General features: G+C 32.0%; 1 long non-coding RNA gene across 1 annotated transcript in view; it reads left to right on the top strand.

The window, feature by feature from the left end:
- Window positions 1-26,021, top strand: part of LOC107129171 (uncharacterized) — a 52,012-nt gene extending 25,991 nt beyond the window's left edge. The window contains exons 3-4 of the long non-coding RNA XR_001489368.3: window positions 13,758-13,886; window positions 25,855-26,021. This is a non-coding gene — a long non-coding RNA (uncharacterized lncRNA). The remainder of the gene's footprint in view (window positions 1-13,757; window positions 13,887-25,854) is intronic.
- Window positions 26,022-26,224: the final 203 nt, after the last annotated feature.

Raw genomic sequence — 26,224 nt, 5'->3', positions numbered from 1 at the left:
AGTATAACAAACCATAAAACTAATTGGTAAGGGTAAATATATAGACATATATAAAATGCTATAATAGCAGTGGATAAATAACTTTTTATTCTAGTATAAAAGCTAAAAACAAAACGTATTAAAAATGACTAAGTAAAAATATGTTAATAGATACACAATATAAATAGGTTGAAATTGTGACAAAAATAATATAAAGTGTGGGAAAGGGAGAAATAAATATGTAGAGTTTTTGTATGCAGTTGAAGTTAAGCTGTTATCAGTTTAAAATAACTTACATAATGATAAGAAATTTTATTTAAATCTCATTGTAACCACAAAGAAAAAAATATATTTATATAGATCACACAACACCACAAAAGAGAAAGTAAATAAAGGATATAAAAAAATCTACTACAAACAAAGGAACACCACACAAGTGGAAGAGTGACAGAACAAAAAACAAAACCTCATAGAAAGCAATTAACAACATGGCAAGAGGAAAGTTTTTCTAATCAATAATTACTTTAAATGTAAATGGATTAAAGTACTCAAGCAAGAAGCACTGAGGGGTTGAATTAATCAGAAATAAATATGATCAATCCATATGTTATCTACAAGAAATTCACTTTATGTTTAATGATACACAGTGACTGAAAGTGAAGAAATGGAAAAAAATACTCCATGCAAATGGCTGCCAAAAGATAGCAGAAGTGGCTAGACTTGGATCAGACAAAACACACTTTAAATACAAGACCTTCACAAGAGATAAAGAAGCACATTATATAAGGATACAAGAATAAAATTGTCTGAAAGATATAATTATATATATATGTATAATTGTGATGTTACATATGTGTGTGTGTACCCAACATCAGAACATATAAATATATACAGCAGTCATTGACAGAGCTGAAGGAAGAAATTGACTGCAATATAATAATAGGAGACCAGAAACAGCCAACATGAACAAAAGTACAGATTGATAGATCTACCAAACATACACAGAGCACTCAACCCCACAGTAGCATATATATTGAGTAGAATATACATTCTTCTCAAGTGTGCATAAAGCATTTCTCAGGGCAGATCACATTTTAGGTCACAAAAGAATCTTAACAAATCGAAGAAGATTGAAATCCTACCAATTATATTTTCCAATCACAATGGAAGAAAACTAGAAATCAACAGCAGTAGGACAATTGGAAAACACACAAACATGTGAAAACTAAACACAATTTGAACAACCAATGAGTCAAATAAGTAATCAAAATAGAAAATGGAAAATATCTTGAGATAAATGAAAGTAAGAACACAACATACAAAACTTACGGGATGCAGCAAAGGCTGTGTGTACTAAGGAAAGTTTATAGTGATAAAACACTAACATTCAAAAAGAAGAAAAATCACAAATAAACAAATTAAATTTAAACCTCAAATGATTGGGGAAAAAAACAACCTAAGCCCAAATTTAGCATAAAAAGGAAATAATAAAGATCAGAGCAAAATATATAAAATAAAGAATAGAAAAATGATGGGAAAAAATCAACAAAACTTTTTTTTTTTAAATGAAGTATTTATCTTTTCAAAGCTAAAAAAAACCTTTAGCTAGACTAAGGAAAAGAGAGAAGATTTGAATAAATAATCAGAAATAAAAAAGGAGACTTTGCAACGGATGCCATGAGAATAAAAAGGATAATGAGAGAATATTACCATTGTATGCTTTCTGAAAAAAGCATAGAAAAAAATGCCTAGAAAAAAATGAATCAAACCCTAGAAAGATATAGCTTACCAAGATTAAGTCAAGAAGAAACAGGTAACTTAACCGATGAAATACAACTAGATTTAAAGAAAAATTAATGCTGGGTCTTCCCAAACTCTTCCAAAATATTGAAGAGGAAGGAACACTCCCAAACTCATTTATGAGGCCAGTGTTACCCTGATAACACAGCACGACAATGACACAACAAGAAAACTGTAGGTTAGTATCTCTGATGGATATGGAATTTAAAATCCATAACAAAATACTAGCAAACTGCATCCAACAGCACATTAAAATGTTCATACACCATGACAATGTAGGTGTTATATCTAGGATACAAAGATGACTCAACATAAAAACATCAATATAATATACCACATTAAAAGAATGAAGAATATAAATTACATGATGATCTTAATAGATGCACAGAAAACATTTGAAAAATTCAACAGACTTTCACAATAAAATCTCAGCAAATTAGGAATAGAAAGAAATTACTTTAATATAATAAAGAATATACATGAAAAGTCCATGGCTAACATCACATTCTATGGTGAAAAACTGAAAACTTTCCCTCTAAATTCAGTGAACCAAATACGCCTATTCTTATCACTTCTGCCATAATAATAAATGTCCTAGCAAGAGCAATTAGACAAGAGAAGGAAATAAAGGTTCTCAGAGAAAAAAGAAGTAAAATTGTCCCTGTTCGTGGATGACCTGATCTCACATATTGAAAATCCCAAAGACTCCACCAAAAACCAAAAATGAAAAAAATCTTTTAGAATGAACAAACAAAGCAATAAAATTGAAGGATACAAAATCAAGATACAAAAATAAGTTTTTTATAGTAAGTTTTTGTGTTTCTGTGCATTAGCGATGAAATATCTGAAAAGGAGATTACCAAAACAAATCCCATCTAAAAAAGCATTTAAAAAATACTTAGGAATAACCTTAACTAAGGAGGTGAACAATCCTGTGCAATGAAAAGTACAAAACATCAATAAAACAAAGATGCAAGTTGAAATACATCCTGCACTCATCAATTACCAAGCATAATGTTTTTAAAATATCCATAGTTAACCAAAATAATCCACAGATACAAAGCAATCCTCATAAAAATTGCAATTGTTGTCTTCAGAGAAGTAGAAAAATAGCTTAAAATTTATATGGAAACCCCGAAGACCCCAAATAGCCAAAAAAAAATCTTGAGAGAGAATAAAGCTGGAGGCATCACACTTCTGATTCCAAAATATAGTACAAGGTTACACTAATTGAAAGAGTATGATATTAACATAAAGATAGACATATAGATCAACAGAGCAGAATACAGAACCCAGAAATATATCCACACATTTATGGTCAACTGATCTTTGACAAGGGTGACGAAACTATAAAATGGGAAATGATACTTTCTTCAACAAATAGTATAGGGAAAACAACATCCAAATGTAAAAACAATTAATTTGAAACTTTATCTTACATCATACACACACAAAAAAACTCAAAATAAATTAAGGTCTTAAATTTAAGACCTGAAACTGTAATAGTAACAGAAGAAGAGATGGAGAATAAATTTCATGACATTGGTCTTGGCAGTGATTTCATAAATCTGACACCAAAGGCACAGACAGCAAAAACAAAAATTAACAAGTGGGATTAATCTAACTAAAAGCTTGTGCGCAGGAAAGAAAATAAGCTACAAAATGAAAAAGCAACCTATCAAATGGGAGAAAATATTTGCAAACTAGATATCCAATGAGATTAATTTACGAAATAAAAAAGGGATTTCTACAACTCAAAGTGAAATCATATCAACAAAAACAAACCTAATCCTATTTTAAAAATTGGCTAAGGATTTGAATAGACGTTTCTCCAAAGAAGTCATACGAATGTCCAGCAGGCCTATGAAAAGATGCTTAACATCTCTAATCTTCAGGGAAATGCAAATAAAAACCACAATACAAGTTATCACTCCACATGTTGATATGGTTAATATTAAATAATAATAATAATAATAATAATAACAAATCTTGGCAGTCAAGGAATTGAACTCCCATGAACTATTGGTGGAAATGTAAAATGGTGCATCTCTTATGGAAAACCATATGGGTTTTTTTCAAAAAATAAAAATAAAAAATACCATATGATCTAGCAATTCTACTTCTAGGTATTTGTCCAAAATAACTTAAGTTAGGATCTCAACAAGATAATACATTCTCATGTTCATTGTACCATTATTCACAAATGTCAGGGTGTGGAAACAACCTTAAGGTCTATCAGCAGGATAGGTGGATAAAGCAAATGTGATAAATAAATACAATGGAATATTTTCAGCCTTAAGAAAGAATTTTTGCTATATACGACAATGTGGATGAACCTTGAGTACATTATGCTAAGTAAAATAAGCTAGACACAGAGAGGCACATATTTCATGATTCCACTAACATGCACTATCTGAAATAGTCAAATTATTAGTAACAGAAAATGGCATAATTGTTGCCAATGTCTGGGGTGATAGAGTGACATGGGAAGTTGCTAATCCATTGGCATAAGTTTCAGGAATGCAAATATGTTAGTTTTTTAGAGATCTGTTGCAAAATACTGTGCCTGTACTTGACAATACTGTTATTGGACACTTAAAAATTTCTTATGAGGATAGATCTCATGTTAAGTGTTCTCACCACTATAAGAACTATAAATAAATAAATAAAAGTAAGATAACTATTTTCTAACGGTTTTACAATGTGCAAGGATCCTCTCTCTGGGACAATACTTCATTTTGTCAGTCAGGTCAGAGAGTGCCAGTTCCATTCCTTTATCAATGAGTTCAGAGTAAACACTTTCAGTTTGTCTGGAATATGAAAGTAGTTGAAAATGTAGAGATTCATTGTCCACTCTCTGTGAAAAGAATGGAGTCACAGAATTTTGGGATTACTATTAATACAGTTTGAATTGTAATCATGGCTCAAAGCTCTCACCTTCCTCAATATGTGGGAAATCGGGAGGAGTATTCCTTTGGTTACATTAGAGTAGAGCAATAGTTCAAAGACCTGTTATATAACTAGAGAGCTTAGACAAGTATGTGTTGTATGCATGATAGTTGATTTCTAGTTTTACATGCACCAAATAATTGTCAAAGTGTTCTACATTCCACTGCATATAAATTTCCTCATACAGTCTATTGATTTATTTTTTATTTTTTTGGAGAGTAATGATTGAATGTACTATGTTCCAGAAATACATTAGAGTCTGAGGTTACAAAAACATGTTAGATGTAGTGCTTGCCCACAAGGAATATTTGAATAAGGGATATAGGCATGTAATTCATAATTATAGTGTTATAAGTGCCTATGATTAGAGTATGGAATGGGTAGTATTGAATTACATAGAAGGGATATCTAAATAAGGTGAAGGATTAAAAAATTTTTGAAGAGATAAACTATTTCAGTTATACATAAAAAAACAAGGGAGTAATGGGAAAGATATAATATAAAATTTCATAAAGCTATTAAGTAGGGGAATTAATAACCATTGAGGGAGAAAATACTGTGCTTAATATATCACTAAGTCTAAGTCATAAAGTAATTATATTTTATATGAATTTTGTTAATTTTGATCATTAAAAAATGATCTATTTAGTTTTTGTGTCAGGGCTGCTCATTGTCCACATAAAAACATTATCTTTCTTATCAGTAAGGGAACTTTAGTATTTGGTTAGGTACAGGGCCTAATATAAAACTTGCAGCTAAGATTGGTCTATAATTAATGATTAAGTTCTGGTCCATAGGATATAAACAGGAGTAATGTCCTTAAAAAACAGTAACATATCCTTCTCTATCCCTTCCTCCTTACAGGTGGTGAGAATACAGATGTGCTGGCTGGAGTCGGAACAGTATTTTTGGACAATGCTGTAATAATTTCAAGTTGAAGATGACAGAGAAAAACAGAGGAGCCCAAGTCCCTGCTGACCCCATGGACCAGCATCCCATCTCCACCCATGTGTTAGCTATCCTGGGCTTTTGTTTTTTAATTGGAGAGAGACACAAATATGCATATCGGAGTTTTCAATTACTCAGAGCCAAGCGGTCATAATGAATATAGTTTTATTCTTACAACACTCATTTAAAAATACTTTGTAAATGAATGACAACATTAATTAGAATAACAGTTATCATTTTTTTAGATCACCTCTGGTGGTCTAACACTTTACCTAGGTATATGTATCTCATCTAAGTCTCTCAGCATCCCATGAAGTAGGCCTTATTATTAGCTGCTCCAATTCACAGGGGTGAAGGCTCAAGGTCAAAGAAAGAGATCAGTCAGGATTTGAACCAGGCCATTGAAATCTAGTGTCTGACTCTTCCTGTTTTGCATATTCTGCCTTCCCTAACTAGATACAAATTAAGAAAAACAAAACAATTTATTTTTTTTCTGAAATCATGACGACAAAATTAATAAATTCATTGAGTTTTGGAAATGTATTTTCTGTCTTTTTCAGTAAGCATGCAAACTGCAATACGTTTCAAAAAACAAAGCTGTCTGAAAATAATACATTTTAGATATATGCGTTCTAGGAATAATGTTCGTGAACTTAAGATAGAAAAAGATGAAATATCAACAGCATATAGAAACATAAACTTCTGAAAATATAAATTAAATAACAACTTTTTAAATTACTTTTAAATAGACAGTCATCCAATTCATATGACTCTACCATTCCTGTATGTTTTCAACTGATGTGTGACTTCTCCTATTATCCAGTCAGCAATGAGAGTAGGAACTTTTTCCTGTACAATATAGGTGGTCATATAATTTATAGCCTGGATTGGACTTAGAGAAATCCTAATTCAATCTGTTTAATTTATCAATAAAGAAACTATTAGACAATAGTTTCTCTATTAGAACGACATGTTATAGCAACTTAATTACAGTTTGAATTGTATTTAGATCTAGTTCTAATTTTAGATCTAGTTCTAATTTTAAATCTAGTAACAGTTTCACTACATCTCATATATGAAAAGAATCTTCTGCCTCCATTTGATGGAAAAGTAGGCAAACTGCTTAAGATATTTGCAGGCGAAATATCCTTGAACAGATTGAGGGTTTCATGGTGTCTATTATTTGATTTATTTATTTATTTATTTATTTTTATTTATAGAGATGGGATCTTGCTATGTTGCCTAGATTGGGCTCAAACTCCTGGCCCCAGTGATCCTCTTTCCACAGCTTCCCAAAACACTGGGATTATAGACATGAGCCACCATGCTCAGCCAAGGTGTCTATTATTTGATAGTAGATATAATATTATTTGAAAGTAGTAGTAGTTTATTGTACTCAATGTATCAGCCAGGCAAAAGTTTCTAGTCTGGAGATGGTTATTTGTAGGTTTGTAAGCCACTGAAATTGCATAGTAAAATATTTACAAGTAACCATACATTGTTCTGAGGAGTGAGTACATAGTTTTGTTAGATATTCAAAGTATTGAATAATTGAAAAACATTGAGAGAAGTGCCTACTTCAAATGTCCTGATTATCTGCTGAAGCATTATTATGCACCACTTCATTCACAATTATTTGCTCTTGTTTTTTTTTTTTTTTTTTTTTTTTTTTTCTGCCATAATTTGGAAAGTGAGACATAATTCAGATAAAGGGATAAAAAGGATGTCCATAATTGCTTTGGGACAATTGCCCCATTAAGTAAAACAGTAAAATAAACAAAAACAAAACACAAAATGTGAATGGCTTGGATGAAATAATTGCAATGAGAAGGCAGCAGTGTATTTGTTGCCATCATAGAACACACAGGTAATCCTGAGAATGAGGCAGAAGAGAAATGTTCCTTGAATAAGCTCCCTTCTTATCTTTTAGCAAAAAAAAAAAAAAGAAAAAAAAAAAAAAAGAAAAAAAAATAATGAGCTGGTTTTTAAATATCACACCCTTTATGAAAATGGATCATGAAACACATTTGACTTCACAGGTATTTCACATTAACTTATTCTTTAGGAATGGTGATGGCTGAAAGACACAAAAGAAATAATTGTTCATGAGACTGTAAAAAACACCAATCATGCAGCACACCTCACACTCTTAACTAAGAACATTCGGCTCAGTTAGGAGTCTCCATCTAAAAAGATTTTCAATATAAAGTAAACATGGCAAATGAATTCTCCTCCTTCCTTTGGAGAGGTCACATTTGAGGTTCACCGGTAATGCAAATGGGAAGGCCTGGCTTGTGCTCACCTGCTAAGAGTTCAACAGAGAGCTTGTGCAATCAATGCCTGGTGTTTCATGGGCAGCACTGAATTTATCACCTGAAACTCTAACAAGCTAATAGGCCATTTATTAATTTGTGTTAGTTTGGGTACCATAGAATTGCCCTAACTTGAAAACAGCCACCCTCTCAAGATACGCGAAAATTCTCAGGCAAAATAGTTGCATTCATTGCTTTGGAAAACCAAGTTTACCAGGCAGGTTTTGTTGTGCTCTTCTCAGCATGGTTCTTAGTATCTAAAGTGCCACCACATGTTGTAACAATAAAGCTATTGCTTATCAATTAGACCAAGTTGACAACCAACAAATGCTGCTATGAGTTGTTGTAGGCTGGGTTACAATCCTCTCCTTGGTTACCCATCAGTGTGTGTCTAATAAGCAGTGTTCAGTAATGTTCAGGGTAGTAAACTCATGTAGAAACACTTAGAAATTAAAACAAAAACAACAACAAAACAAACAAAACAAGAAACAAAGGCTATGTGTGGAGAAACTTTTCTAGAAACAACTAATTGTGAAAGTACACAGTTTCCACAAGGGGAAAAATACACTATTTTTTAAAGATGAAAAATTCTAGACAACACCATGTTTTTTATTAAAATCTAACCTTACAAGTAACACTGAACTATTCTTAAAGATAGATGGGCATTCATCACCCTCCTCTTTGATGGAAGGTGTTGATACATTTTTGGTGGTAGCTTAGCTACATTGTTCTTTAACTCTTTCAGAAGTTTTAGATGAAGACCATTTGAACATGGTGATTTATGGCCACTTAATTTCTCATATTTTTTCAATCAGGTCTTTGTTTTGATTTCTCTGACAGTTCTCCACCTTCTTTCTTTGTACAAAGTAATTCCAGAGTAGATACTTCTTCATCATCCTGGAAAGCAAGCTAGGCACAAAGCATCCATTCAGTCTCTTTGTATTTTTTACTATCTCTTTGGAATGTTTCATTCCCAACATGGTCTAATAGGTCAATATAATCTTCAGTGGATTTTGCTGATATACTTGTCACCTGTCTGAAGGGAATTCTTTTATTATGCACTTGGGAATGACTTTTGATTTTTTTTTTAACATTATCCCTAAAGATCAGTATTGTGGTCTCCAATCACATCTCCTCCATCTTTTCCAAACTCAAATATTTAGCCTCATATTTACTTTTGTCGGTGTTCACAAGTCTCTGATAATGTATCCTTAGTCAGGGTATATGCTATTTCTATGTATTTAAGTTTCCTACATGTTTGCTTTTGGACCTTTCTAACTAATCTCTTTGTTGTTTTTCTTAAACTTATCAAAATTTGAGTATCCACATATGTCCCTTTGATGTAAAGATTTCTACAAAAATGTCAAATGTGATTGTGTCATCACTACTGCTAATTTTTAAAATTTATCATCTTTCACCTTCAGACCAATGTGTCAAAAGTGACAGAAGCTATAACAACTCTCTAATTTCCTAAATGGTGTACTTTTAAAAAAATGTATTCATCCCACAGTGATACAGGTTTCATGACTTAAACTAACAATGTAAAAATCTTGTTATTTTTATGCCACCTTTTGAAATGTGCCACTCATGCCCAAATAGCCAGAACAAGTTTCCCCATCTACCAGACCTGCCACTGCTGTCCCATGCTCTATATAACATGCCTTTGCTGTAATGCAAAGCTTATGTCTTGTATTTTAATATGATAAATCAATCGCAATGAAACATAGGTTTCTTATTAACATATGTCAATCACCCTTTGGTACTCCACCAACACTTATGTATAGTAACCATAGTTTATCCTTCTTTGTATAAATAAAACAATGTGTCTCTCTCACTTTTCTAACCATTTCAATGTAATGCCTAGTGTCAGACAAACCAAACTAAGCAGTGTTGAACCTATTTTTACTCCTTCCAGATTGAATAAATCTAATCAAATAGTTTTATATTACCACAGATTCTCTTTTGTAAGAAACCATGAAAGAATTGCCAAATTCCTGGATTAACTGAAAAACATACAAATATTTCAGCAAAATCTTAAAGTGACTTTGTAAAAAATCATAAAGCCAGTATATACTTTGCCGTTACTAGGGACATTTGTTCTGAACTTAGATCTTAGACTATTTTATAATCATCTGTTCCTCTTATATGGATTATTCAGATTGCCAGATAACTTGCAGACCTCATTGTCAATTTTTCCCAAATGTCCAAAGTTTACAGAAAGCACACCTGGCTCTGTACCCATTTGTTAACATTTGCATTTAAATTCAGATTCAGAGTATCCTATCCTTGGAGGGAACTCAGGCCTTTCACAAGATAACCAGGCTTCAGATAAATGTTATGGATGGATTCTCTCTCTCCCAGATTCACATATTGAAGTCCTAACCCCAAAAATACCTTGAAATGTGGTCTTATTTGGAAATAGGGTCATTGCAGATGTAACTAGTTAAATTTAGGTTATACTACAGTGGAGTAGGCCCCAAAACTATACGACGGGTATCCTTATAAAAAGGAAATATTTGGACAGAGAAATACACACACGGGGAGAATTCTATGTGAATATTGGCATTAAAATGTCACAAGCCAATGAAAAACCAGGAGCTAGGAAAAAGGGTTGGAACTGATCTTCCCATATCCTTACAGGGAATACAGCCCTGTCAAAACCTTGATCTCAGACTTTTGGTCTCAAGAACTGTGAGACAATTCCATTTCAGTTGTTTAAGCCACCCAGTTTGTGATATTTTGTTATGGCCTTTTTAGCAAAATTCAGTATAGTTAATATCAAATAATGAATCAGGCAAATAACGAATGATGGGCAGAGTAGAGAGAAATTTGTAATATAATTTTGAAGGATTGTTATTTTATATAATCCTGAAGTATAAATTTTTTTCTATAATTGCTGGGTAATTATTAGCTTGCTCTTCAGAACCCCCATAGCACTTGTTTCATATGTACATTAATAGTGCTTTTCACACTGTTATGATCACTTATCCTCAGGTCTGTCTCTCATTATCTCGAAATCGAAGAAGCCTGGGACCACGTGTAGCTTCTTCATCTCAGAATCCTATGACACATAATACATGCTCACTAAATGTCTTCAAAAATGATGAAACTATCTTTGCCATCATATTTAGAATTTTTGCCAGATTGTTCTTTAAGTAAGATTTTTACTCAAAATAGTAATAAACGAGACACACAAAACAGTTCAAGACTGGACTCTCACCATATCTTTTTTCAACATGATTACTACAAAGGAGATATATTGTTTTTTAAAAGGTTTTTAAAGACCAAATTTACTGATGATATAGTGGACTGAAAAGTAAGAGTGAAGAGACAGAAAGCAGTCCCTGGCCTCTGAACTAGATTTCTATTTGTAGATTTGTAGTTGTTGTCTGTTTCTTACAACTTAGTATTAAGAGAAGGCATAAAAATATTGCCATGTGTTAACCTCTATCATAGACACAGCTTGTCCTGTTAGGCCAGGGATGGAAGTATGTGAGCTGAAACACACATCTTAATGTGAACCAGACTTGGTGGGGGATTCACCACTGTATCTTGCCAGGTATTCAAGCCTTCCAGATACTCTTCGTCTTTTGATGATCTGCCTATAAATTCTTTCAGTCTTGGAGACTGAGCCCAATATTTCTTCTCCTCCGCCTCCCTCTGACCTCCACTGTGTCTCATCTGCATTGTACAGTCTGACACAAGCTACCATGGTTTTGTCTCACTTTCATTTTGCTGCATCTGTTTTACCACATAACACAGATCATTGTGTTTTCAAGCATAGACTGGAAATCTGACTTCTGTTCCTGATAGATAATTTAGTTTTATTTTTCTGACTCTGTGTCTTAACCCACTAAGAAATGTCCAAGACATAGCAGTTAATCACAAGTGTGGAAGCATAGATTTCTGATCTCTGTCCCCAGATGTATGTGAAGTGGCCCTGCATTTGATCTTGAAAGATGTGTTCCCCAGGTAACTGTGCTATGAACAAGAGCTACTATTGGTGGGCTCCTGTATTTTAATCAAAGGGGAAGAAATAAAGCATTTACAAACACTATTTTTCAATTTCATTAGTTTAAAACATATTGGGTATATATATACAACATTGTTGATTAAGTTTGCTTTGCACTGAAACTCTTTATTGTAGATTCTTATTGATTTTCAACAATCTTCCACGAAATTTAAGTTATTTAGAAAAAAATTGTAAGTTTTCTCTCACTGTCATTATTTTCCATCTCAAAAACAGTTGATAAAAATATTTGATACTACTGTAATGGAGATTGAAAGTTGAAAGACCCCAGATGAAATGAAGTTTAATGTAGTCTGTTGGGCTGATAAAATGTTTTTAAGGTTTATTTATCAACAAAATTTAAAGGCAGTATATTTCCACCCACCTCCCTTCATGCAAAACAAAAACAAAACTAAATTCTGAATCTCCAACTAATGTTAAAAAAAAAAAAAAAAAAACGAAAGGTCTGGAAACATAATATTTCCATTTCCACACGACTGAAATTGATTCTAATATGTTATGGTTAGTTTGCCAGATTCCCCACCTCTCCCTCTTACCCCTACCAAACTTACTTCATTCATGAGAGATAGCTGCTGGCTCCTGTATTAATTTAAATAACCTGTAAATTGCCCGATATGTTGATGTTTTATGCAAGTGATTTCAGTAGGATGAATCCTACATCTTACTGAAAAAAAAAATGTTTTTCAATAGAATTGTGTTTACTGTTGTGTGTAACTTGCTCATAAACTGACCCACTCAGTACAGATACATATGTCCCAAGTGTTAGCCTTTCTTAAAGAGCAGAACTTTGACCTTGTGGATATAGGCTTTTTGTTCAATAAGGAAAACCATCAATTACATTACGTTGTTTGGTACCAAAAATGCTTTGATCTTTTTTAAGGGTATTTATTACAAAGGAAAGCAGGGTGAGAACCTTCTGATAGACATCAGGCCATGAGGCTTTATGTGAAAACCTTGAGCATCTGTGACTGACCGGCATAAAACCATGGGTATAAAATGTTTCAGATCTGATCCACCTCACCTTTCTGGATTTGATTTCTAGCTTTTCTACTTACTAGTTATGTATTTGTGGAAAAATCCCAACCTTCCTGTGCCTGAATTTTTAAGTTCGTCACATTATTTCTTTTTTTCATATATGTTTTAAAATTTTTATTTTAGGTTTGGGGGTACATGTGAAAGTTTACATATGAAGGTTTGTTACATACATAAACACATGTCATGGGGGCTGTTGCACATATTATTACATCACCCAGGTATTAAGCTCAGTACCCAATAGTTATCTTTTCTGCTCTTTTCCCTCCTCCCATCCTCCCCCCTCAAGTAGATCCCAGTGTCTGTTGTTCCCTTATTTGTGTTTATAAGTTCTTATCATTATTTCTAAGATTCCAAATATGATCTCTGAAAACCCACTGAATTTCTTAGAAAACCTCAATAAGACTCCATGGCATTTTAAAAGTTCTCATTCTAATTAGCACATTAGAAATTCATGGCCACAACTCAAATGTTTTACAGTAAAACCATTTTGCAAATTAACCTAAAATTGCTGAACTCATTGTTGTTCTATGGGTAGTGTATTGAGTTTTTATTTATTTTTGCTAACTTCATGTTTTCATCACAGTATATTAAATTTCAGATGGAATTTCACCCTAGAATCTATTCCAACTGCTAAAGGTTTCGAATGTATTAAATTGCAATTCAACTCTGACACCTCCCCACTTTCTGTTTCATCTTGAAAACAGGCTCTACCTCTCCCCTGAATATTAGAAGTCTGAAAAGAAGAGCTGTCTCCATGAAAATGGGCCACATGTCCTCCCTCCTGTGGCTGATTGTGCTACATCATCCCAGCATGATAAACCATATATCTTTGAGTGAGTTTAATTTCCTATCCCTCCGTGATCCTGCAAAACCCAACTAGTCATGTAATTTGTGCATTACTTATATCCACCCCCAAGCCCAACTGCTGAGGTTTTGTAACAAACTCTTTGCCCAAGGCCTGCCCCCTTAAAAATCTGTGACAGTATTTTCAAACTGGTATTTCTGCAACATGTGCTTAACTATTTCTTTCTTTTTCATAAAACCATTGTCCTCTTTCTCACAGCATTGTGAAGTCAGCATGTGATGGTCATAAGAACACAGAGTTGGGGAAGGTGACAAGCCAGAGTTTATATTGATGCTTTCCATTGTCAACTATGTAGTCACAGGAAGTAGCTATGTTTGAAATGCAAGTATGAAAAACATTGCTTTAGGGAAAAGAGGTATATAGGTTTTACATGTCACCACAGAAGGCAAAACTATGACTTCCTGATAGATATGATAGAGGCATATATTTTCAATGTAATACACTGAAGAATCTTCATTGAAGCAACTTCAAAATGAAATTTAATGTTTTATGAAACACAATTTCTCCATCCTTAAAAGTATTTTAGTCGAGAAAATATGACTATGAGTTAAAGAAAGAAATGCATGTATCAGATGGGAAAGAAGCGAGGTTGCATGAGGAAGCAGCAAAGGATGTTTCCAATCTGAGATTTTCCAATTCTCTTGTTTTAGTTTAATTGAATTGGCTTAAATTAAATTCTCATTCAAGTATATTTTATACTTGAATTTCAGGACTACATTCATTTATAGAAACAAAGTTTACTAAATGTAAAACTTCTTTATCAAGTGGATATATACTATAAAATAACTCTTTCAAGCTTAATTTGTGTAGAACTTGTACTTGGATTTAGGGATGTATGAGATGATATTATGTTTAATTCTTTGGTGGTTAACTTGAGAAAACTTAAATACATTTCTTGGGGAATCTATACACATGTACACACACACAACAGAATTATCACAAAAATTCAAAATATTTTACTTTCTTTGAAATGAATAGATTATTTATCAAAGAAATTACACTATTAATCTTAGAGTTTCTATAGTGATTTAGACATAATTTACATTTATTTACGTTTACATATATTTCAAGAGTTTTATTTTGAAATATATTTTTTTCAGCATCTGAACAATTTTTGTCCTTGAGAAAATTTGTTGTTGTTGTTGTTTTGAAATAATGTTTTTGTTTCATTTAAGCCTAAATGTAAGGAGATAAATTGCTACAAACCCTAATGGTCTTTTTTATGATGTGAATACCTGTCCGTGGAATTGAGACCACCAACCAATTTCCTATAAAACATCAAGCAACATCATGTGTTAACAATTTTCGGTCACTTTTAATCTGGTTTGGATTCAAAATGGTAAAACAGAGGTGAAAGGTCGGATTTAAAAAAAAAGAAGAAGAAATTCTCCTGGGATAACCAGCCTTTTGAATTTTCCGAATTTAAGTTAATTATATTATTAGAATTTAATGAAATTATCAACATGTTCAGTTTCATTTCACAGTAACACTTCCCTGTTCAGATTAGAATCAATCTTTTAATGTTTATCTAGGTGTTTATAAAGAGAACCACGGAGGACCTAGTGTTTTTATAATGCACTTCATTATTAGATTTTGAAATGAGACCATAATTTAAGATTTGGTGAGGGAAATGCTTTTTTTAATGGTAAATGAACAATGTTTTTGTTATATTCTTATGGAATTTATACTTAAAATTTACTCACTGGTTAAATATTTGTCTCAATGCTGCAGTGCTATTTTTGACCTGTTATTATATTTTTGTCACAGTTACTTATTTGTAAAATTAAGAAAATATTTAATATTTAAGTACTTTAATAAAATGACTACTATTTCTTTTAACCAATATAAATATAAAATAAAATAAATTATTCTAAACTTTAATATATGGATAATCTTTTGAACTCAGATTCTAAAAAGTGAGAATGAGTTTATAACTATATTATAGGTTTCATACGTCACATATTATTGTGTTTTTAGATTATCTTACCAAAATAGATGATTCTGTGAAGGCCTTAATGACTCTAGCTTAACTTTATGAACTCAGTCACTTTAAAAAAAAAAATTAAATATTTTAGTCACGTTATTATTGTAGGTTGCTTTCTCTTGTTATTTTAAAATTTATTAAATAACAAAAATTTAGATAAATATTAATGGAATGTGACATAAAAGTGATAAAGATGAAAGATAACATAGAGTATTTGTAAAATTTGTTTTTCATATGATACCATGCGAGGTAATTAATTAAGGAGATATAAATTTCAGAAAGAAGTAATAAATAAGCTCTTGGATTTTTGACAATCTGTTTAATAAACAGTAATGAAACAAGAACATATTTTTAAAATTTTTAAATGGCAGTTTGATAAAAAATGCATTCATAAAGAGACTATACAACTCAGAATACACCTCAAAATAAGGACCACCATAAGTATCTCATGATTCAATAAAAATATAAGTTGAAATAAATATTTAAATTTTAAAATTAAAGCTAGTTTATAATCAGCTGTAATCGATTATGATCATTCTCTTCTACTAAGATGATAAAGGTGACCTTTATAAGCTTTATAGTTGTTAAATATTTGTATGTTTGTGGCATTTTTTTTCTCTTCAAAAAATCCTTTAACACCCAATGTTGTATTTATAATTTTATCTTTGTTTTATCTTAAAGAGGATAAAAACATGTTTTAGGCTTCGGGCTCCACAAAACTTAGATCATCTCCTTTGTTCAAAGTAATATTGCTTAAGAAATATTTAAAATTCACTCAGATGAAGAATGGTGTAAATTTCTAAACAAGAAGGGGAAATTACAATCACTTTGACTTTCTTTTACATTCTTCCTCCCCTTCCATTTTCATCTCTGTGCAATGCTAAGTTGTCTAATGCAAAGCCTTCTCTAACCGTGCAATCGGGAAAAGGTTTGAGTACATAGAATGAGAAAGCTCCTAATGTATACCTCAACAAAATGTCTTAGCCTAATTTTTGAGACAAGAGATTCTTATGATACTCATTATTTTCCATTTATTTTATTCCTTCACTGACACATTGTTCATCAGTATAACTAACCTGAAACACAACTTCAACTCTGCCAACTGACTTCTGCTTTGGAAGATAAATTAATCTGTAATTAACAGAAAATCCAAAATAAGTGTGGCTTAAACAACAGAAAAGTTTATAACATTCCGAATTAATTGTAAGCAGTCTAACACTGGTCTGAAGCCCCATATTATCAGGGATGCCAGCTCTTTCTCCTTTGCTGATCTGTTGATCACAATATACAGTTTCTACAACATTTTCCAAGGCAGCTATTCAAGTAAATGCCTGAAGTAAGAAAAAACATGGTAGTAACATATTTCTCCTTTAAGACACTTCCTGGATATTCCACAAGGCACTTCTACTCATAGGTCATTGGTCAGAATCATGTTGCATGGAAAATGAATTATTTATTCTGAGTGTCCCGGGGCATAGCTAACCTCCAGGGTTGATATAAAATGTCCATGCCGTATAAACTGTGTTATGTTTGTAACTACCGTTTTCCAGTTCATTGTCTTTATTGTGGCTATCTAAGAACTTGAAAGTAGCCTGCTCAATTCTTGTCACTGCACAGTTTCCATTTGTATAGAGATGAATAAATTGTTGGTGTCATTCACAGCCACTATTTTTAGTTGTCATTCTTAGAAAGTATAATTTAAGATAGGAAGTTAGTATTCTTTTTAACTTTTTTCCCTTAAGGCTAATCTTAAGAGATGAGCCTAGGAGTGCACAGTTCTCTTAATGCAAATGTAATATTGTATTAGAATATTATGTATCATGACATTCTTAGACCTAAAAAAGTAATATTATTTCACATCATCTGAAATCCTAAGAAATAAAACAAGAAAATAAATAATTTAATATGACATATCAAAATTACATATATCAAAAATAAGATAAATTAGTAAAGGCAGAATACTTAGTTAATGAACTACGGAAGAAGTAAACCACCAAAGGTGCTTAAAGTTTCAAATAATAGCAAGGAAAGCAAAATGGAAGGGGAAAAGGCAAAATGATTGTTTGTATTATATTTTTACTAAATGGGAAAAGAATGAAGCCAATAATATAGTTAAAATTGTGGGGGGAGGTGAATAACTTTAATGGCTAAACAATACATATTCATGAACAACATAGAAGGGGACAGGAAAGTAATATGATTTTATGTACCAGTTCTTTATTTTAAAAATATATATGGTAGGCCTACTATATTCCAAGTTGTATTCTACACTCTGGAAATAAAAGAGTGTATAAGACGAAGTCTATGACTTCAAGAGTTTATATTTTAGGAGTGATAAAGGCAATAAAAAATAAACAAATATAAAATTAAGTGATATCAGTTAATTGTTAGTATGTTGAGGAAAATAAAACAGCATAAGAAGACACAATGATTTACAGGAGGTAAAATGGCAGGCATTTACAGAAGGTGGAAGGGCAGGGCACAGAGTGATTTACAGAAAGTGGCAACTATTTTGCAATTACAGTCTGAGAATGTCTTTCTGAAGATGCTGTATTGGAGCAGAGCAAAATTGTGACAACAAGATTCTTGCAGAAAAATGTTCCAGTCAAAGGAAATGTCTCACCTTGCACACAAATTCTGAAATTTGAAGATAGATAAGGCTCTAAAAGAATTGCTGTTAGGTTTATTACAGATCTCATCATCCAGAGGAGTAAACATTACTTTGAACATGTTACAAAAGCACAGAATGAGAGGAATAACAGGATTTTGCCATCATTTATAAAAGGCTGAAGGTCGTGAAGCAAATTATTAACCCTACAAACAATGCCAAATGCACAAAAAATCAACTGATAACTTAGATAAGTTTCCTAAATTTCCCTTTTTTAGGTAATTAGCAATGATATTTTTAAATAAAAAAAAAAGAAATGAAACAGGATTAATGTTCTCTGTCATATTTTGAAGGGACTCAATATCCCTCCACCTCTTCCACATTGAAAAAAGATAATATATCAAATTGCTCCTATTCTAGAAAAATAGGCATAAAACTAAAATAAAATTACATTAATATGTACTTGATGCAATGATATCAATTACTACATGTTACTAGAAAACCACAGAACAGGGGTTTCTAATTCACCCCAGAGAACATTCAGTGAAGGCATCAGTGATTAAGTGTTATTTGATAAATGGTATGTTGCTGCAGTTTTCAGGCAAAATATGAGCAGCATAACAGAACTAGGAATGAACAAAAAAAATGACTGGAGAAATATCCAGGTGAGAAATTTTTTGAATAGTTAGCAGGACTTAAGGAAATGGACAAATCAATCATGACTCCCAAAATTTAAATGTAGGGCTACTAATTTAAATGGATCCTACAAGACTAGGAGATGGGAAATGAGTTAGGCATACCACCCAAGGCCTATTCTATTAATGCTGAATTTAATTACCTGGCATAACTAGATCAGTAAGGGACCAAGGGGAGAAGAGTTAATTTATATGCCCCATCTCCTCTGAGTTGCTATTTAGGTTATTAGAAAAGCACATAGTAGGGGTTCCTAACCCCTAGTGTACATCATTTTATATACTAATAGGTTTGGAAGCTGTTACTTCCTTGTATTTCCTCTCTCTCGGTATTTACTCATGATGATAGTTATGATTTCACATGAGACTAAGAAATAATGGGATAATATTATGCTTTTATTATAATAAAAGATATCCAGTGGCAGTTGAATACAGAAATCTCAAAATCAGGGTAAATTTTGGAAATCATCAGCATACGAGTTGGGGTGAAATCATAAACACAGATAAAATAACACAAAGAGAGTATAAAGAGCAAAAAAGAAATTTAACTTGGAGAAAGGGACTCACAAATAAAATTAAGCACCAACAGTCACAGAAGGATAAGGCAAATCACATGTATTCAATAATTCAATCAATTATATAATCTTGCAGTTCCTAGACAATAAGTCCACAATGTCAGATTCTATTTAAGTTACGCACTTTTAGTTAATGTTTTGACACGAATTGTTATTTGATCATTCTAAGTAAAATTCAAATGCTCTAACTGCTAATATTTTGCTTGTGGTAGTACTTGAGTACTCTGAAAAGCATATTGACACATTTTAATTATAAATTAGTAAAAACAATTATGTAAATATTTACTTAAAAGCTCTATCATTGGTTGTATTTACAAGAATACCTTTTGGTTACAAATCACAAAAACTCAATCAATAGTAGAATATGTTGGTTCAGAAACATAAAAATCTAGGGTCATTTAGGTTTAGCTGGATCCAGGAACTCAACAAAATAATCAAATATCAGATAGCCTGCCTCTTTTTATGCTCTGTCTCTGCTAAATTTTACTTTCTAATGGTTTCAGGCTCAAGAAGTTTGTCTCCTGGCCATCATCAGATATAGTTTGGATTGTATTTAACAACTAGCAATGCCAGAGAAAAGTGCATAGCATCCCATTCCCAAGATTTATATCAATCTTTGGAAGACAAAGTCACTGAAGCTTTTTCTTTCATATGCACCATAAAATTCAGGAAGTGAAGCCAGGTGGTTATAGACTCTACCAAGTGAAAGAAAGAGCTGTCCTCCTTAGAGCAAAAAGATGCAAAGAACAGGATGCCAAGAAGATAAAAACAACAAATATCAACTGCACTACCTAGGCATGTTATAGGTAAAAAGGATCAAGAGTCAGTATTTGAAAAATATTATGACCCATCAAAGTATGTTTTTTATTCCTATAAGGAAACATAGTGTTCTTTCACTCCTTACTATGATTTAGAATAGTTCATAGTCCAAATCAAAATAATTAACTATTACTATAATGTTTCTTCACCAGACATACATAGAAATGAATACTTCTAATGAAGGATTTGAATTGCTCTGTTTTGAATTTGTTAACTATTTGTTTAACCTGTGCTGTCAGAAGTACTATAAATCTATCTTGGATAATTGTATGTGTCTTTTTCTTTTGCTTGATACCCTTAAATGTCACTAGAGACTATCTTTTCTCCACGAATGATTAATTTAAAAAAATTATACATTTAGATTGAAAGATGTGGAAATAGCATAAAATATCAGGAAATCCACCCAGGAAGGAAAGCCAAAAATAACACACCTGAAAAAGTAAAGAGTATAACAGTTATGCCAATGGAATATCAATTTAAAACATAAATAATTATAATTTTGATTGACTATTTCTAAAGCGTTTTTACATATGCATATGAAAGCAATGCTAAATTGCATTTTTCTGAAAGCTTCTCATCTATGGTTTAAGAAAAGATTTACATATTTTACATAAAAATAAATTTTGCTGCTGCATTCATTAATCATTCAACAGCTATTTGATAGCACCTGTGGCATGCCAATCACTGTTGTCAATTTTGAAGACAGAGAAAAGTACCTACCTTTAGACTTTGCAAAATTAAGAGTTTAAATGATTACCATTTGGATAAGATATAAGGAGAAAAAAGAATCAAGAATGACTTCCAGGCCTTTGGCCCTAACACATGTGTGAATAGTGATTCTTTTCAGTGAGATGGGGAGGAAATGCAGATTGGGATGATATGCAGGGAGAGGGCAGTTCGGTTTTGGACATAGTTTGACATGCCTGTTATAATGCCAAATGAAAGCATGAATTAGACAATTGGATACAGAGGTTCCTGATCAAGAAAGAAGTTCAGCCTGCAGACAAACATTTGGAAGTAAAAAATGGAGAGATGTTAACCAAGGCCATCAGACAAAATGAGATTCTGTAGGGAGAGAAAAAATTAGAGAAGAAAGGGCCAATGATATCCTTGAGGTGCTTGATAATTTAGAGTTATGGAAAAAAGCGGGAGTCAGCTACAAAGATAAATAAAGTGATGTAGGAATGTAAGGCCAAATAAAGAAAGGATTTCAAGATAGATGCAGTTGAGTTAACAGTTGCTAAGAAATCAAAAAGGTGAGGACTGAGAACTTGGCAAGATGTGATTATTAGTAATCTCAATAGGACAAGTTTCAATGATGTTGTTGAAATAAAGAAATAATTAAGTTGAGGAAACAGATAAAAGGAGAAGTAATAATTGCTTCAAAGAGTGTTGCACTAAAGAGAAGTAGAATAATAGGGTGGCAACTAGAGAGTGAGTCAAAGTTTTTAAAACATGGATCATACCATGATGGGAATTATACAGCAGAGAGTGAAAAACTGATTATATAGGGGAAACAAGATGGATATTTTAGGGAACAAAGCCTTGAGAAGTTTAATGAATTGGATCTAGCAAACCTGTGGAGGAATTAGTCTTCAATACAAGAAGTGACATTTCATCCATAAGTTCAGGAGGGAAGATCTTATGTACAAATATAGACACAAGTGGTTTTGTAGATTTTCTTCCTTCCCATCTGGGATACAATAAACAAGATCATTAGTGAGACCCAGGGTTGGAGAAAGTTGTTGGCAATTTGAAGAGAGAGGAAAAGGTGCAAAGTAGTTCAGGAGACTGGAAGAGCAATGCTGGAGCCCATGAAGGGTTACACTATCAGAGAATGTGCTGGGAGAATGAGTGTGATGGTGCACGACATGTTTAGACAGCAACCACAGGGCATGATCCTGATCCTATCAAGTGAACAACTGAGATTGGGCTGCAGGCCATAGTCTAGGTCATAGATTAGGGAATATATTTTTGACTTGATAGGAGTTTGTTGGTAGAAAGTTTTGCAATTTGTAATATGCTGGAAAAAAAAGAGCTATAGCCATATAGATATAAAACCATTTAATCTCACTGGTAAATAAGGAAATACAAATTATAAAAACCATAAAATACCATTTTATGTTTTGAAATTTGCCAAAAATTAAAACACCATAATATAAAGTCTCACAAGGATTACATTCCCTGCTGGTGGAAACATAGTTATACCCAATCACTTTCAGATTATTTTGTCAATATCAAGGAAAGTTGAAGGTGCCCAAATTTATGTGGGAATATACATTAAAGAGACTTTTGTCAGCTTCATTAGACGTACACAAGTAATTATAATAAAAAATACATGTATATTGGTAGGAAAATAGGAGAGTAAATTGTGTTATTGTTATAAGAGTGTTCTGGAGAGATAAAAATGAATGAATGAGCTCTATGGACCAATATAAAGGGAAACAAGAGGGAAGATAAATATTTCAGTGCTGGAGAAGGTTGGCTTATAGAATTGTTGGTGGGAAGATAATGATATTTCCATCCTTTTGTTGTCTTAATGAATTGAAAGATGAGATTAGTAGCTAAAATAGGATGGAGGAAAGAAGAGAAATTTGGAGACTTGAGAAAAAGGAAAACTGTACAGTAGTCTTCAGAAAAATAAATGAAGAAAATTCACTAGAGACTTCTAGCAATCATAAGCAGAGTTACAATTCCTACAGTTTTCATCATTTCGATAGCAATAATCATTTCAGTAATATAACTGAAATTTATTTGTATCTACAAGGTTATACTGCTAGACCGGAATGATTTAAAATTTCCAAGGGCAATTAGCTGAAAATTTTTTAAAAAGGTGGAGGTAAGGAGGCTAAATTTCTCTGAGCCTTGAAGATGCTTGTGCAATTGCAGCTCTCTTAAAGGATGATACACAATCTTACAGAAGCATTTTACCAGAGAACACCTAATTGGACTTGACTAGCGAGACCACTTTATATATAGCCTCATAAACTTAGTAAAATATTGTTTATCACTATTAATATTCATTTAAAAAGAAGTCTTGATTTAGCAAAATTCTACCATGTTAAAAAAACCATTATAAGTACAAAGATCTAGTAATATACTTAACAGCGTTCAGGCATTGAATCAAAGAGGTTTGAAATACTATTGAACATGTTTCTTACAAATACAAGTTGTTGTACAGTTCTTGTAATTATGAGAGGTACTTCAATATAAAATCTCTGGAATGAGATGGAATGTATTTTCTAAAGCAACTTTAAATTTCAGAGAGATATAAATAATAGTATATCACATAGTGGTTTTTCCAAGTATGTGCCTTTAAATTTAGATATTTCCTGTTATTTTATTTCCTAGGAGTAATTTTTAAAGTACAATTGGTTAAGGTTTTAGCCTTCATTATTTCCTAATACATATCTATATGGAAAAAGTATTCCAGGTATTGTTATTTATAGAAGGGATTATTTTGCACTGTATTAACAAGAAAGGAGTGTATCCAGCTGAATATTAGTATTTTTCTTCAGTTTCTAGGAGTGGTTCGAATTCCTAGTCTCAGATACAATCTTAAATTTCTGAAATGGAAACTCTCTGTTCTGACTGTTCCATATTTGGCATCAATTTTATTATTAAGCTATTAATACAGAGTGCTTCAAACACTCATCTCCAGATTATTTAGTTTAAGCAATTCAAGTGAACTAGAAATATATAAATTTATTTTTCAACGCTTATTGGAATGATAATTTGGGGGATAAAAAATGTCAATTGAAAGCATTCAACCACAATAATCTTATTTAATAGTATCTTTCAGGCAAGGTAATATGTATCAATGACACAGATAACTTTTAGACTAATTTGATCGTTTTCAAAGAAGTACCCTCTTTATGAACAACTTACCTTGAAGAAGAAGGACTGGGGAACAAACATTTTAGGATTTACAGATCAAATAGTCTCTGCATCAAGAACTCAAGTATTCAGCTCTGTTGTTGAAGTGTGAGGGCAGCCATAGATAATTTGTAAATGAATGGCTGTGACTGTGTTTCAATAAAACTTTATTTACAAGAACAAGTTGCAAGCCAGATATGGTACCTGGCTGTAGTTTGCTTACTCCTGGATTGGATCACTTCTATATAAATAAAATCCATTTACTCAAAGTTATGTATTATTAGTAAATATCTGTCATATGCGGCTAATGAAGTAGAAGAGATTTTCCAAGAAAAATATTAATAAAATACTGATGTAATAAGATAAATTGTATTGACATAAGAAAAATCACTTTTGTATGTAACCTTAAGATAAGATATAAACACAATAGTTGATGCCTTCTTTCTGTTTTCTTCTGTTAAACGTTCCCTCTAAACTCTCCAATGTTGCTTTTAAACACATTCTGTATTGGTCAAAGACTTTTCTTTCTTTTCTTTCCTTTTCTTTTTTTTTTTTTTTTTTTTAAGTTTCCAGTAAGTTACAGAGTACATGTTAAAATCCACATCTTTGTATTCCAATTTTGGTTTATTATTGTCAAATTTAAACAAAGAGGCATCTGTCTAACTCTGAAAGACAGGAGTTTACAAATATTAATGTTACTGCAAGTGGAGAGCTATTTACCCACTACTCCAAAGGAATTGTCATTCTGCCAGAATGCTTCACTGGTATCTATTAAAACTCCACTACACAGAACACTGATCCCCTCCAAAGCTCTAAAATTTTCAGGGCTTTGCAGTGTTTTAATGATGTATCTCTATAAACTCAGATTTTTTTTTTCCTGAGTTTGAACTGTTTTATTTCATCTCTCTAAAAATAGATGTAAACCCCATTTTAAGTGCCATTTAACATTTTTAAAAGTTTAACTTACCAGAATGTTTAAGATTTTAAATAATGATGACATAATTCTGTAGCTTTGTATTTTTCATCTTATATATTTTCTCTCTTGCTTATTCTATTTCATTCTCACATACATATATATTGTGTATATATAGATATAGTAATTTTGTTCATTATTGTGTGTAATTTTCAAACAAATAATTAGAAATAAAATAAATACTAATTTTTATGTACTTTACTAATATCTATAAGTTAAATTCTGATATATGGACTCCTATAATCTTTTATAATTTGTTATATTGTTAATTGGGTGACAATTTCAGTTAAATAATTTTCTCTAGGCTAAATCTATAATTTAATGGCTACAGTAGAAAGAGTATAGAAAAATATATAATCTATAAATGGTTATAAGAGAAAGATTTCTAAAACATAATTTTCTTTTTCAGGTACCACATCTTTATTCTTATGAAAATCCAGATACCACTGATACTCTTTGCAGTAAGCATGCAAAAATATGTAATCTGCTCTTACTGAAGAAATCTGAAAGCATAATTTTTGTGACAAGAATAATAACTGCGTGAGAAATAAAAGCATTCATTTTTCAGTGTTTCCAGTTCACCTTTTATTAATTGATTTTCACTCTTTAAACAAAGAAGGCCTAATGGGATAGCATAGTATTAAGATATTAGGAGACTTGAGGTGTATACAATTGTTTTATAAGATTTAAGGATTCTTTTGATGGCAGAACACAATTACATTCAGGTAAAATAAAGACAGAGTTCTTTGTTATTTATGTCTCCAAACAAGAGAAGGCTG

Source organism: Macaca fascicularis, chromosome 3, assembly GCF_037993035.2.
Source record: "Macaca fascicularis isolate 582-1 chromosome 3, T2T-MFA8v1.1".
Lineage (NCBI taxonomy): Eukaryota > Metazoa > Chordata > Mammalia > Primates > Cercopithecidae > Macaca > Macaca fascicularis.
Note: the sequence above shows the minus strand (reverse complement) of the source record. Positions and strands in the feature narration are given on the sequence as shown.